General features: G+C 45.7%; 2 long non-coding RNA genes across 2 annotated transcripts; one reads left to right on the forward strand and one right to left on the reverse strand.

Annotated features, from left to right (window-relative positions):
- Positions 1-1,835: 1,835 nt before the first annotated feature.
- LOC146892222 (uncharacterized) lies at positions 1,836-13,108 on the reverse strand. The gene is made up of 2 exons (XR_015004676.2): positions 12,743-13,108; positions 1,836-2,777 (listed from the first exon to the last, which is right to left on the reverse strand). It is a non-coding gene; the product is annotated as an uncharacterized LOC146892222 (long non-coding RNA).
- Positions 13,091-15,525, forward strand: LOC146892221 (uncharacterized). Its single transcript, XR_015004675.2, has 3 exons — positions 13,091-13,516; positions 13,651-13,732; positions 15,285-15,525. It is a non-coding gene; the product is annotated as an uncharacterized LOC146892221 (long non-coding RNA).

Consider the following 15,525-nt stretch of genomic DNA (forward strand, 5'->3'; position numbering starts at 1 on the left):
GTTCTCACGGGAAACAGAGGTCATTCTTGTTTGGTGTTTCTTTTCTTTGTAGGGTCTCAGTGTGTATCCCTGGCTGTCCTGGAACTCACACTGTAGACTAGGCTGGCCTCGAACTAACAGAGATCCACCTTCCTCTGCCACCCCAGACCTGGGACTAAAGAAGTGCACCACCATGCCTGGCATTTGTGTTTCATGTTTTGAGTTAAGACCGCACTCTAACTCAACCGAAGTTGGCCTGGAACTCAAGATGTTCCTTGTCGGGTCCCAAAGAAATCCTGAACAAATCAGGACCAGTGGCTCCACCCAGTACTTCCCACCCCACCCCACCCCAGACCTCTCCAGCCGAGGGATTGGACTTCTCTTCCTTCAGCTTCTGATTTCTGTGTAACTCAAACACATGCTCTCTTGGCTCTGCTTTTGGTTCCCATGTGCTTTCTTGATCTTCTCGCCTCCTCTCTCCTCTGTATTCTCCTTTTCTCCCTCTCTTCCTCTCCTCTCATGGATGTTAGGTCTCAGAAACCTGGAGCAAAGGGTGTCTAATAACTTAACAAAGCAGATGCTGACCAGTTCTCCCAGCATCATTCAGGATCTGTGGCTTCACCCAACCCTCCCAGCATCACTCTGTGCCTGTGGCTCCTCCCAGTCCTCCCAGCATCACTCTGTGCCTGTGGCTCCTCCCAACTTTCCCAGCATCACTCTGTGCCTGTGGCTCCTCCCAGTCCTCCCAGCATCACTCTGTGCCTGTGGCTCCTCCCAGTCCTCCCAGCATCACTCTGTGCCTGTGGCTCCTCCCAGCTTTCCCAGCATCACTCTGTGCCTGTGGCTCCTCCCAGTCCTCCCAGCATCACTCTGTGCCTGTGGCTCCTCCCAGTCCTCCCAGCATCACTCTGTGCCTGTGGCTCCTCCCAGTCCTCCCAGCATCACTCTGTGCCTGTGGCTCCTCCCAGATCTCCCAGCATCACTCTGTGCCTGTGGCTCCTCCCTGCCTGTGGCTCCTCCCAACCCTCTCAGCATCACTAAGTACTGGTGGCTCCTCCCATCACTTTTCACTTCCCCTCACCCTAAGACCCCACCCCCACCCAGGGCAAAGCTTCAGCTTCCCCACCTCAAGCATGATGCCTATATAACTCAGACATTTTGGCTGTGCTGCTGTCTTGACCTCTTGGCCTAAGCCGTCTATCTTAGTCTGTGGCCCCTCTTGCTCCCCACCCCTTGCTCTCCCTCCCAGTCTTGCTCTCTCTCTCTCTCCCCCTCTTGCTCTCTCTCCCTCTCTTGCTTTCCTTCCCAGTCCTTCTTACTCCCCCCCCCCCACACACTTCCTTGCTCTCCCTCCCTGTCTGTTCTCTCATGGTCAGATTTAGTCTGCAGCCATGGTCAGCCTGGACTCTTCTTCTGCCTTCTTTCTCCCTTGAATCTACAAGAAAAATCTTCTCCACACTTCAGGAGTAATCTTGTCTTTTTTTTTCTTTTCTCTTTCTTTCTTTCTTCCTTTTTTTTTTTTTAATTCAGTGGTCTGGAATGTTCTGCTGCTCCAGTTCACTCTGGATCCTTCCAGAAGCCTCTGGCTATTCTCTCCCTCATATCCACAATAAAAGCCTTCTCCTCAAATGCGGCCTAGGAGTAACCATCTCCTTAGTTTAATTCAGTCCTCCCATCTCAGTTCCCCACTACCAGTGCTAGGATTATAGGTGTGAGCCATCATGACAGGCTAGGAACAGGCCTTCATGCTATAGTTTCTACTTCCCACACTGTATTCCAGGAGTTACTACTGCTACTAATTCTACTAATTAGAAATGCTTTTGACTGTTAGCAAGATCATGTCCAATGCAGAGTGGTTTAGGCATAGAGTTATGTTTATTACGTTGTAAACAGTTAAGAGGTCTGAAGCCCCAAACTGGAGCTGCTACTGCAAAAGGGGCCCATACTGCTTCTATTTTTCTATGGCTTTCTTATTATCACCCCATGACCTTGAGATTCACTTCTAGGAATCCAATCCATACTCTCAGAAGAAAAGGAAGACATCAACACGTGAAAAGATGGGAGGAAAATGCACAGGACCAAGCCTGACCTATTGGTGTGGGTGAAGGCCTTGCCAGCGTCCTCACCCAGCAATCTACTCAGGATTTGGCTCCTAAAGGAAGGCTGCAGGTGGGCAGTGACTGCCTGAGGCGAAACTGTGGGGAGTGGGGGTGGGAGAGCCATGCATACTCGTGGTCCACCCTCACCTCATTGTCTTCTCAACTCTGCGGACCTGGGTTCTTCGATCTCTGTTGAGTAAAGTCCCTTCTTTGTTTACAGTCCCCAGAAGACTCTACATGTCGAACACAGTCTTCGTCTTCCTCCAGGGCTCTCCGACAGAAACATCCCCTGAGATCAAGCACTGTTTCTGCCACACAGAACTCTTCAGTCTGCTGTGGTAACTATGTGTGTTGTCTTCTCATGTGTACTTCAGTGTCTGAGGGGACAAGGAACGTGACCCATTCATCTTTGTAGTTAGAAAGCACAGAGTAGGTATTCAGTGAACGCTGGATGGAGCCGTGCATACTCTGCAGTGTCCCATTTAAAACACAAAAGGTCTGCAGAGCCCACGCTGTCCATAATGGACCCTCTGATCCGCGTGACAGGGAAACATCTGCAGGCCACTGTGAATATTGGCTGCTGCCTTGTGTCCTCAGCCAAGGCAGGGACATCTGTGGTGGCGGCATGACTCTCGGCCATGCTTTTTATGTCTCGCTGCTCAAATATGCAGCTGTTCCTTGGGTGGGAAAGAAAGAACCCTGGAAATCGGACAGAACAACGAGTTCAGTGCGGGATTCCAGGCTCAAGAGCCTCAAAATTGTGTTACAACATAAAACACAATGCTACCAATGCCAACTAATAGCATGAATCACAGCTCTGAGTGCCAGACACTGTACTCTCTATGCATAGCTGCCTGCCAACTCCTTATGAAAGTACACTACACTCATGTATGACATTACAGAAAAAGGCATGTCTCAAAGAGTTAACACAAGACCTGCAAGGTTACATGGCTTCTTAGAAGCCTGTGAAGAAAGGGTATGAGCTCTTATTTCTAGATAGGGAACCTGTAACCTGGAGAAGCCAAGTACTTTGCTCAAAGTAGAGCATTTGGCCATTAAAGAGATGGGCTCTTGGGTGGACGTGAGTGGCTGGGACCCAGGGCTACCGTTTGTCTACGTGCTGGGAGAAGTTGTTCGTCTGTAAAAAAGAGACAACCATTGCTTTAGAGAGTTCGTGAAAACATGTTGAAATGTAGTTACAGAGTCCTGCCTAGCAACAGCTCCAGAAAAACACCAAATATCTCTTAGTCAGGGCTGCTACTTGCCCCTCTGACAGGGCAGCCATAGCATAGGCCAGCATACACTTGGGGCTGAACAGAAACTAGTGGGTGATCAGATTTATTGTGGTCATTCTGGAGACAAGGAAAAAATACTGCTTTCTCATCCCAGTGATGACAAAGAACCCCTAGGTTCTCCAGCCCCGCCCATCGGACCATTGGAGAGAATACTTTGGAGGACACAATGGCTCTACCGGCTTTTCTTCCCTCTTCCGACCTTAACAGGATTGCAACTCCAGAGCCATTTCTGTGAAGAGCCTTTAGTGATGAGTTCTGTGAAAGGCCATTGCAATTTTAAATTCATTTTGCCTAGGACACATTTCCCCATTGTGGTACCATCTTTAAAGGAATAACCTAACGCAGGATCCTTGGTCCTTCTACACTAAGTCTAAATGGTCTCTGCACAACCTGTAAAACCCAGTGGAAGTGACATCCTGTGATTGCTGAGGCAAGGTCAGAGGTAGTCCAGTAGCCTCTACCCTGCATCCTTAGAAAGTTGTCTTGGTGAACCAGATGTGGTGGTACATACCTTTAATCCCAGGCAGATGCAAGTTGACCTCTGAGATCCAGGACAGCCTGGTCAACAGAGTGAGTTTCAGGATAGCCAGGGATACATAGAGAAACCCTAACTGGAAAAAAAAAGTTCTCCTTTTCTGTGCCAGTTCCTGTGCCAACAGTTTGCTGCTCTGCGGCTACCAGACTGTGGGAAGTTCCAAGCTACCAAAGTTGAGAAAAGAAGCACCTGGCACCTTCTGGCAATCCAGCCATCCAAGGCTTCCAAACACATGAAGAAGGACATTCAATCCAGGTGTGCAATAGATGTCTGTCACCCCAGTCACTGTCTGATCACAAATGCCCAGCTGTGCCCCGTCAATCTGCAGACCCATGAGAGGTGGTTATTTTATTTTATTGTTGTTTTAACCCCGTCTATTGGAGGACTGTACGGCTGGCTCCCTGAGGCTGTTGGTGCAGTTACAGCACAGCCAAATCCAACTCTGGGGGGACAGGAAGCTGTCCATGCCATTCAGTTAGATTTGGCGGTGAATAGGCAAACCAAACTCAGTAGGAGATGGCACACAAACTGTTCACAATTCTGTCCACTTTTCTTAAATAACAGAAGGAAAACTACGGCTATGTTACCACCTGAGGTCATATTACTGTTTTGTTTCATTACCTAACTTGCCAGTTCTGTGTGTATATTAAATGAGAGCAATGATTTTGCTTGTTTGTTTGTTTGTTTGTTTGTTTTCTCTGTAGTCCCAGCTGATCTGGCATTCTCTCTGTAGACCAGACTGGTTTCAAACTCAGAGATCCACCTGCCTCTGCTTCCCAAGTGCTGGGACTCAAGGCATGAACCACCACCGCTGTGCTTTAAAAAGCTAGTTAAAAAAAATCAGGTCGGGGGCTGGAGAGATGGCTCAGTGGTTAAAAGCATTGCCTGCTCTTCCAAAGGTCCTGAGTTCAATTCCCAGCAACCACATGGTGGCTCACAACCATCTGAGCTGATATCTGATGCCCTCTTCTCTTCTGGCCTGCAGACAGACACACAGACAAAATATTGTATACATAATAAATAAATAAATAAATATTTTTTTAAAAAAAGAAAAAAATCAGGTCGTAAATCATCAAATTCTGTTTAAGTGTCTACGAAGGAAACTTTTTACCTGGAGCTAGCACATCATGGGGAGCAGCCATACTCTGAAAGCTTTCTTAGCCCCTCTACTTGTCAGGTCTTTCTAGAAGAACAGAACTGATAGAATGCATGCATAACAAAGGGAGGATTCATTAGATTGGCCTACATGATATGGTGACCAGTCAAAAAAAAGACTGGAGAGGCTGAGAACCCAGGCCCTGCCCAGCCCACTGAGGCCTGAAGGACTCTTGGAGAGTTTAAAGAGCCTACGTTTGGACACACCCAAGAATGGAAGTGGTAGTAATGAGGGTGCCAGCAACAACAGAGAAGACAAACTAGACTGCAGATACAAACAGGGCAAAAGAACTTGACCAGTAAGCTACGAAAGTATTGTGAAGGCAAGCAAGCAAGAAGCCTTTTCCTCTGCCCCCCCTTTAAAGATGCTCCCCACATTTAAGGTAAGTCTTCCATTTATGTAACGCAGTCAAGAAAATCCTTTACAGATATACCCAGTGGCATATCTCTTAGGAGATTTCAGATCAGTCAAATTGGCAGCCAGGATTAACCATCACATCCTCTACGACTCACTCTGGTGAGCAAAGGCTGCCGGTGCCTATGAAACTGTCTGGCCATGACCTATGAGACTGAACAGCATAGATGCTTATGGGAATGAATGGTAGGAACTCCAGTGTCTTCAAATGTGTTAGTGTTCTGCCACTGTGACCAAACTCCTCACGAAATCAGCTTTAGAAAAGTATTTCTCCACCTCGGTTCAGTGATTTCAGACCATGGTTGGTTGGTGTGGTTTTGGTGCCTGTGGCAACACAGAGCACTATGGAATGGACCGTGTGGCAGGATAACACTGCTCACTACATTGTACTGTAAAGCAAACAGGAAATAACGGAAAGAACCACCCTGATAGTGTCCCAAAGAGGACATCCTCCATGGCCTAACTTTCTTCCACCAGGTGCTAACCCCTAAAAAACATCCCACCATCTTCCAATAGAGCCACCGGCTGGGGACCAAGCCTTAGCACAGGTCTTCGGGGACATTTATGGGTTATTCTATTATGTCTAATTTGTCACCTGAGCTTTGAACACAGTGCAGCAAAGGCACTTCCATTTCTTTCGCAATGTCTAGGGCCTCCCACACTTGAAAGCTGGGAGGACGTGAAAGCTATGTCCACTCAAATGAGTGGTGTTATCTGCTGAGGTCACTTGGCTACTGACCAGATCTTAGGAACACATGGCCTCTCAAGGGAGACTTTGTTCTTGGGCTGTCTTGGGACTCTTGATACCATGGAGAGGCCAGTGGGATCTAAAAGCAAATGAGTTAAGATAACCAGTTGGAAGCAAGCACATTCATGATCTAGCCCCGGGTATTATACACCATTGACTTTTTTGCAGTCAGGTGTTTTCTCTGAAGGTCAGGCAGGATTAATGGTCCCCTACAAAGTCCTCATCTTCATTGCTGAGCCTGTGAATATGTTACCTCACCTGAGAAAAAGAATTCTATAGATGTGACAGAGTTTAGTACCAAGGTATAGGGAGATTATCCTGGGTTATCTAGGTGGACACAGTATAACCCCAGCGTTCTTATCGCAAGTACCCAAAGGGGTCAGAATCAGAAAAGGAGAGGGTGAAACAGGCCTGAGGATGATCTTGGCCATGAGCCTAGGAATGCAGGCAGCCACTCAAAGCTGGAAAAAGCAAGGGAACAGACACCCTTGGAGATTCTATAAGGAATCTTAGCTCTATCAGCACCCTGGTTTTGTTCTACTAAAACCTACTTTGGAAGTTTGACTTTCAAAACTGTAAGAAATCTGTAGCATTTCAAGAAGTGCTGATCATTCGATTCAGCGGCTATGGGGAGCTGATGTACCCAGGCTCAAGCAGAGGAGCACAGACCCCTGTCTCTGGAGAGGAAAAGAGCCAGAGTTGCATTTAAGAACACGTGGGAGGCCAGGATCTGGGGTTTGCACCCGAAATTCCAGTATTTTGGGAAGCTAAAGCAGGAAGACTGCAGTGAGTTCGAGCCCAGTCCAGGGCACACACTGAGACTCTTTGTTTTAATGTATGAACTTGGGTGATATAGTAAACATGTTGTACCAAAGATGGCAAGTATGCTCGTAGCAAGGCATACGTTCATAGTTCTGACCGTGGACACCAAGTTCTCACACCCCTGGCTTCCAAACAGGCACAATATACATTGCTGTTTACACCATCCATGTGCGATAGTTTGTTATGGTAACCGTAGAAAACTAACACAAATGGCCTATGTATCTGAGAGCTGTCGTCGAAGAAGAAGAAGAGGAAGGAAAGAGAAGGGAGAGGTAATGAAGAGGATGGTATGCGCCTCTCAGAGCCTAAGCCAACAGTTCTCAACCTGTGGATCAGCACCCATTTTCTGCTGAACAACTCTTTTGCATGGGTCATCATAGACCATCAGGAAACACAGACATGTACATTACAGCTCACAACAGTAGCAAAATTACGGTTATGAAGTAGCAACGAAAATACTTGTATGGTTGAGGGTCACCACAACATAAGGAATGTTATCTAAGGGCCGCAGCATTAGGAAGGCTGAAAACCACTGGCCTAAACATATAGTGCCCAGTCTTTTCTAGAAAAAGTTTACCAACACTTGAAGTTCTGGACTCACAGAGTTCATGGAACCTAGAAAGAAATAGAAGTCTCCAGAACTACAGTCATGCCTAGTCATCTAACAAAACTATAGCTGGAATGTGCCCCTGAAGACCATGTATGGGAAGTGTGATGCCCAGTGGAGCAATCTGGGGCATGGTAGGTTACAAGGCCTGTGTGCTCACAAGTGAGTGAACGCTACTATGGATGGAACAGTGGTGCCCTCATAAACGACCAGGTCAGTCTCCTTCCCCCTCTCAAGTGGCCTCCACTTGAGACCTTCAGTGCTGCAGCAGGCTGAATGGACCTCGCCAGACATGGTCCCTCCATCTTGGATTCACCAGCTTCCATAACTGAGAGTCAAATGGACTTGTGGTTTATCACTAACCCAGGCTATGGTATTCCTGCGTAGCAACACAAAACAGACAAAGACATTGTAGTGTGGTCTGGTTTCAGCTAAACACTAAACCTAAGACACCTGCTTTCAATTCTATTTTTCTTAAAAAACAAATATAGATGACAGTTCTTTAAAAGCTCATTTCATCAGTCTGTCCACATCTAAGTTCCAGAAGATAAAGAAGAAGCCCATTCTCTCTGGTTCTGAGAAAAGGCCATGCCATGCCCCACAGTTTTTGTTGCGGTCTGTTTTGCTTCTTACTTTGCCCCCCAGAAGCTCCTTCTCTGTGATACTCCTTCAGCAGACATAATCACAGCCTAATTCAAGGTCAAAACAAAGGTTGGCTCTCTTTCTGGAGCTTCCACAAACTGTGTTATACCAGGTTTGTGTTGTGTGTTTATACCAAAGAGCTAGAACTGGAGAACCGCCCATTGAACAAGTCCACATTGCAACATTAAAGTCACAGGAGAGATTTTAAGAAGAGTAGACAGAGCTTAATCGGTTCCTTCAACAGGCTCCAGATTCAGAGAAGAGCAAAAGGAACAGGATTTTTTTTTTTCCATTCTGCAACTTGATGTTGTAGACTGTTGGTTCTCAACCTGTGGGTCACAATTCTGTCACCAAATCTTTATCTCCAAAAAATGTCTACATTATGATTCATAACAGTAGCAAAATTACAGTTATGAAGTAGCAACAAAAATAACTTTATGGTGGGGGTCGCCCAACATGAGGAAGTGTATTAAAGGGTTGCAGCATTAGGGAGGCTAAGGACCGCTGTTGTAGACCGAAAGGGATCGTCCCCTTGTTAACTGGGAGTGGAATGGCTAGCTCTGTCAAGAGCCCTCAGCTTGAGCATCCAATAGTTGCTGGAGAGGACAGCCACGGCTGTAAAGGGCTCCTCGAAGGGTTTGTGGGAATGGAGGACAGGGATTCAGATGGTGGCTTTTAAAGGACCTTGTGAGTGTAGTTCAGTATTAGTTAGAGAAACTAGCTGCTCCCAATAGGGAACTCTGTATATAAATTTGAGGGAAGGTGCAAGTGACCTGAACCACAGAGAAACTGAAAAGAAAGAGAAGGGGTTAAAGAACTTTCTGGCAAAGTTATGAGAAGATTGGAAGTCCCAAGGCAGGTACTTTATTCTAAACTCCTGTATTGTGAGCAAACCATGAAAATTAAATCTACTCAAATCTGAAGTCAGTGCCCTCCTTTCCTAATATTCGCCTTCAAAGAAGGGACTTCTCTTACCAAAAAAAAACAAACACAAAAAAAAAAAACTATAGATTCAATGCAATGCCCAGCAAAGTCACAGCAAAATTCTTCAAGACCTCGAAAGAACAGTACTCAACTTCGTTTGGAAAAGCAAAAAATCCAGGATAGCCAAAACAATCCTGGGCAATAAAAAAACTTCTGGAGGCATCACAATCCCTGACTTCAAACTCTACTACAGAGCTACAGTACTGAAAATAGCCTGGTATTGGCATAAAAACAGTCAGGAGGACCAATGGAACCAAATAGAAGACCCAGATATTAATCTACACTCCTTCAAACACCTGTTGTTTTTTTTTTGACAAAGAAGCAAAAAAATATCAAATGGAAAAAAGAAAGCATATTTAACAAGTGGTGCTGGCATAACTGAATATCAATATGTAGAAAAATGAAAATAGATCCATATATATCACCATGCACAAAACTCAAGTCCAAATGGATCAAAGATCACAACATAAAGCCAGCCACACTGAACCTTATAGAATAGAAAGTGGGAAGTACACTTGAACACATTGGCACAGGGAACCACTTCCTAAATAGAACCCCAGCAGTACAGACACTGAGAGAAACAATTAATAAATGGGACCTCCTGAAACTGAAAAGTCTCTGTAAAGCGAAGGACACAGTCAACAAGACAAAATGACAGTCTATAGAATGGGAAAAGATCTTCACCAACCTCACATCGGACAGAGATCTGATCTCTAAAATATACAAAGAAGACAAGAAATTGGTCACCAAAAGAACACATAATCCAATTAAGACATGAGGTACAAACCTAAACAAAGAACTCTCAACAGAGGAATTTAAAATGACTGAAAGACACTTAAGGAAATATTCAACATTTTTAGCCATCAGAGAAATGCAAATCAAAACAACTCTGAGATTCCATCTTACACCTGTAAGAATGGCCAAGATCAAAAACACTGATGACAACTTATGCTGGAGAGGTTGTGGGGAGAAGGGAACACTCCTGCATTGCTGGTGGGAGTGCAAACTGGTACAGCCACTTTGGATGTCAGTGTGGTGATTTCTCAGAAAATTAGGAAACAACCTTCTTCAAGACCCAGTAATACCACTTTTGGGTATATATCCAAAGGATGCTCAATTGTACCACAAAGACACATACTCAACTATGTTCATAGCAGCATTGTTTGTCATAGACAGAACCTGGAAACAACCTAATTGCCCCTTGACTGAAGAATGGATAGGGAAAAATGTGGTACATTTACACAATGGAGTACTACACAGAAAAAAAATGACATCTTGAAATTTGTGGGCAAATTTCAAGTCATGTTGAAATCAAGATCTAATCTACATGGAAAGTAGGAAAAGACAAGATCTCCTGAGTAAACTGGGAGCATGGGGACCATGGAAGAGGGTAGAAGGGGAGGGGAGAGAAAGTGGAGGGAGTTGAGAAAAATGCGTAGCTCAATAAAAGCAATAAAAATATATTAAAAGGAAGAGAAACATATTCAAAAGCTTGGTCTATAGACAGAGCACGGGTCTTTGAGGAAACAAAACATGTTCTACTAAACCTAAAACTGGATTTCTAAGAGAAGGGTAGTGAGGGTGGGCTCTGTAGGAGCCCAATCACTGTGTAGATCACCACCACCACCACCACCACCACAACAGCAAAAACAACCCTGGTGTTTGTTAGCTGGGTGGCCTTAGACATTTGAATCTCTCTGTATTTCTTCCCTCAGAAACTGAGAAGGTGTATGCTGGAAGCAGTGGTTGAGGGTGGTGGTGGTAACTATAGCATTAAATATAAAGCCATACGTTTTTTCAGGGATTAAGTGAGATAATGAAACACAAAAATGTCTGATAATTGTCAGGGATCCAAAGTATGCTGAATTTTCTTTGTAAGTATATGGTTGGAGAAAACATGCAAATACTCATATAATTATAATTATTCCCATAATTGTTCATTTAATTGTAACTAGCTTGTGGAAGCCCATCAGCATTTCTTCTCCTAGGTGCCACGAGCCATGTGTTTTGTGACTGTGAACTGGTTAAACATACTCTCTAGCATCTGATCTCTTCGCTGGCAGCCTGCATGGATTAGTGGATGACCCAGTTAACAGAGCCTTGAGCTGAGTGATCCTGGGGTCCTTCCTTCTGGGAGGACATGCTGAGAGTGAGAGCTACCTGCCCCTGTGTGTGACCTACCCTACAGGTGTGACCAAGAGGCAGAGCCCTTATGCTGTCAACCGGAATAGACTGACTGCCAGTGTTTGTTTTGGTGAGCTTGTATTTCCTAGTTCCCAATTCACTTGTGGAAGGATTTTATGCACTTTTATACTTGCAATAAAAATTATATGTATCATTGTGAATGTTATTACAGATAATCCCTGAAATCCATCTGAATTATTGAGACAGCATAGCAGGATAATAATAAATATATAAATAATAATAATTTATTAGTAACTATTACAAGTATAAAAGTGTCCTCAAGTCACTTCTGGGATCGCCAGCATATTCTACCATGCCTGGCTTTATGCAAGGCTGAGAGAATCAGTCTATCAACTGAACACATCCCCAACCAGACATAAGAATCTCTAATATAAGAGACTGACATTTAATTAAAATGTAACAAAGAAAACCAACATCCATTATTATTGCTCCTTAAGACTGATCGTTCAGGACTGGAGTTTGATGGCATATCCCTTTTATCCCAGGAGAGGCAGATGAATCTTTATGACTTCAGGTCAGCCTGGTGAGCTCAGGACACTCAGGCCTTTGAAGAGAGGCCCTGTTTTAAACAAAGCAAAACAACAATAACAACAAAAACCTAAGTAAAACTTAAAAGAAAAAAAGGCTACTCCTTTTGCCATGCGGAGTGTCACAGGCTCCTAACTCTAAAGCTGGAGATGGTGGAGCTCGTCCAACTGGTCCCTATGAAAACTATTGAGAGTGGAGGAAGATGGTGCGTTGAAACTGCTCACTTGTTGCTCTGGTCAACACCCTCTTATGCAGAAAAGGAGAAAGGACAAAACTCAGATTTTCAGACAGAAATCAGAGTTAGGATTCATACCCTAGAATGAAGTAGTTTGCTTGTTAGGTTTCATTAACCAGCTCAAAAGAAGGCTCGGGTCTCTAAGAGTCAGCCAGGGGCTGTCTGAAAAGGCCTCTCAACCTCTCTTCTCATCTCTCTGCTTCATGTCGGGTTCCTCCAACAACTTCCTCCAGGCCTTCCAAATCCCACTTTCTAGGAAGGCCTCGAGGCAGGGCTGCTGCTGGTCTTGGTAAATAGAGAGGAGAAGAAGGGGCGCTTTTTTCTTCACTGATGGGAAAACCTCCTGGTTAACCTGTCACAAGGTGGAATTAGCAGTGAAGGGCGGGTACTACCCCTGGCCCCTGTACCCTGTAGTCCAGCCTCCTAGGAGACCCTTCTCTGAGCGAGCAAAATCGGTTCAGGAGCAGTTCCCTCTACGAGAAAGGAGTCTCACCTTAGGTCTTTCTTTCCATTTTATTTATTTATGACTCTGGGAGACCAGTCTCGGTTTCCAAGTGGCGGCGACTTCAAGGAGGTGGGAACGCCCATGTGTAGGTAGCCTCCCCTCTGCGGTGGATGCAGGTTCAGTGCGGGTGGTTCAGCGGTATCGCCCCCCAGCTTACAGTTTGCTCAAGTGTGGGTCAGGTTAGCCTCCTGGGGCACAAATCCTGCAAAACGAGTCTGAGAGCGGGGCGAGCTCTTGCAGGTAGGAGGGTGCAGCCGCAGAGCTAAAAATAACCGGGGCAGAGAGGCGGGCGTGCCCAGGTCGCTAGGGCCGCTTGCTGGAGGTGTCAGAGAATTGGTTTGCTCCCCAGCCTGTGGTGCAGAGCCGTGGAGGTGACCCTGCACCCATCTGCCACACCCTGTGCGGAAATGGAGTGTCTTGGTAGAGACCCAGAATCAGTGTTCAAGGAGTGGGAGCGGCAGCCTCCAGAGAGCCTGGGAACAGGAGCAATGCAAGCGCCACTAAGCTGCTAAGCTGCTGTGGCATCCCTGGCGACTGGTGTTCAGACGGGTTGGTTTCTTTGTTAGCGAAGTTCAGCTGGAAGTCTAATCAGGGAAAGTCATGAAGATAAAGGATGGAAAAAAAAAATGGCCAGGTCAATTAGCGGAGGCGGGACTGGGGAGGCTCTGGACCCGGTGTGCCCGATGATATCCCGGATTTGCTAGTTCACCTGCCATCTGAGAAGGAGTGCGGACATTTCTGGCAGCCTGCTCCATCCGGAGGGTGAGCACTGCGGGCCTTGGGTCTGCTCCCAACTGCTCCTAAAGAGCAGGGTTCTTTGCTCGTTTTCATTCCTCCCTCGTTTTTCTTTACTGGCAGCCCAGGCTCTCGCAACACTTTCTTTCAATTATTTTCAGAACGCTATGAAGTAAAAGTTACTCTTGGGTCCTACACACTTAAGGAAAGATGAGAGATGTGACCACGGTTTCGCTTGTAAAGGTATTGTCTATATATTCTTGCGGCCGGAGAAACACCCCCCCACCCCCACCCCCCCCCACTCCCCGCCCAGCTAAAGAGAGTTAGTGTCTTTATTCAGATCACAACCTTTCTTTGCCCTGGGAGGTCACAGAAAGTCTTACTTCGGAAAAGAATGAAGAGAATGATTTCTTCACAATCCCATTTTCTGTTACTGTCCTCCCCTCCAACCTGTTTCCCCAGCCCAGGGCTCCCAGGATCCGGAGGTGGGTTCATGTCCGCCTCTTTAGCTGTTACCTGCATGCCCTTTTGGCTTTGTACTTGACTATCTGAGGACATGCAAACCCGCCATTTGCCTCCAGACATGTTGCAATGCCCTGCTAGAATCTTTGTGCCAAGAGAAGCCACGGAGGGAAAGAGCCAAACCGAATCTGATTCCCGCACCAGCTTTCCTGGCCCAGCTGGCAGCCGGTCCTCCTGAATTTGAAAAAGAATGAGGGACACCGTCAGGCGTGTGTCATTTATCACAAAATGTTCTAGGGCCCAGAAGTCAGGTGTTGGTGGTGTAACCAACTTTCCTCCACAGAGAGACCTCAGTCTAGATTCCCTGGAGACTCAGGAATGTGGCTTGGATGGATTTCTCAAATGTTACAGCCACCAGGGGATCAGTGGTAGTAGGATCAGGCAATCCTACTACCTTGGGCAGGTAAAGCCGAGGGCTGATTTTGTGGCATATTCTGTGCCTTGCCGGTGGGTTTCAGAGGATGACCAAAGATACTTTTGAAACAGAGGCCATTGCAAGGGCTGGAGATGTATTCAGTCAGTAGAACACTTGCCTCACTTGAGCCGAACCCTGGGTTCTGTCTCCAGCACCTCATAAACGTGGCATGGTGACACACACCTGTTATCCCAGCACTTAGAAGTAAAGACAGCAGGGTCAGGAGTTTGAAGCCAACCTCCCATGGCAGCTTGGACTACAGAAGAACTAGTCTTTAAAAAAAAAAAAAAAAAAAGCCAACCCTACCCAAAGCAAATCAAGCAACCTAATCAAATCAAAGCAAACTAATAAAGGAACAAACACTAGAATTATATAAAATATAGAATTAAAGTAAATAAAAAGTAAAAGAAAAATGAGAAGAGAATTTTGCAGATCTCAGATATTCAGTTTGACAGACTATCACAGAACAAACATCAACAAGTATTTTTGAGTTACTTTTGCTGTGCAGAGGCCCAGGAGAAATTACAAACAACATGGAACTATCCTTCAACAGGACCCCATCGAAAACCCTATCCCCTATCCCCACAGTAAAATACTTGCCCTACCAGTAAAATTGTCCAAGTTTTATTTACATGTTAAAAACATTCTTGGATCACATATCCCTTTGGACAAAGTTTTTCTTGGGTAAGGTTAGGACACTTTTAAGTCTAAATTGAGGAGAGAATGTAAGTTAGTTTGGCCCAGTTGGTGTGTAATTGAGAAGGCAGGATAATTCACTCGGTAGTCAGGCTTCCCCATCGGAACGGGCGTGTCTGGCTCCCAGAACTTCTTCTCTAGTGATACTGCATTCTTGTCCAGGTCACGCTGTTCATGCACACCAAGGAGAGAAGGAGAATGAGAAGGACGTGTGCGCTGAGAACAAACACATTCCAGAGTTTTAAACATTCTCATACACTTGCTGACAAGAAGTTCTTTCTTAACAACGTGTTTGCTATAGAAGTAGGTAGGTGCAGATGACCACGTCAGAGGAGAAGCCGCCTCAGAACCCTTCATTGTGTGAGGAGGGCCTGTTTTGGAAAATAAAGAGCTCCCAAATTTG

This window comes from Myodes glareolus, chromosome 12 (genome assembly GCF_982192425.1).
Source record: "Myodes glareolus chromosome 12, mMyoGla1.1, whole genome shotgun sequence".
Taxonomy (NCBI): Eukaryota; Metazoa; Chordata; class Mammalia; order Rodentia; family Cricetidae; genus Myodes; species Myodes glareolus.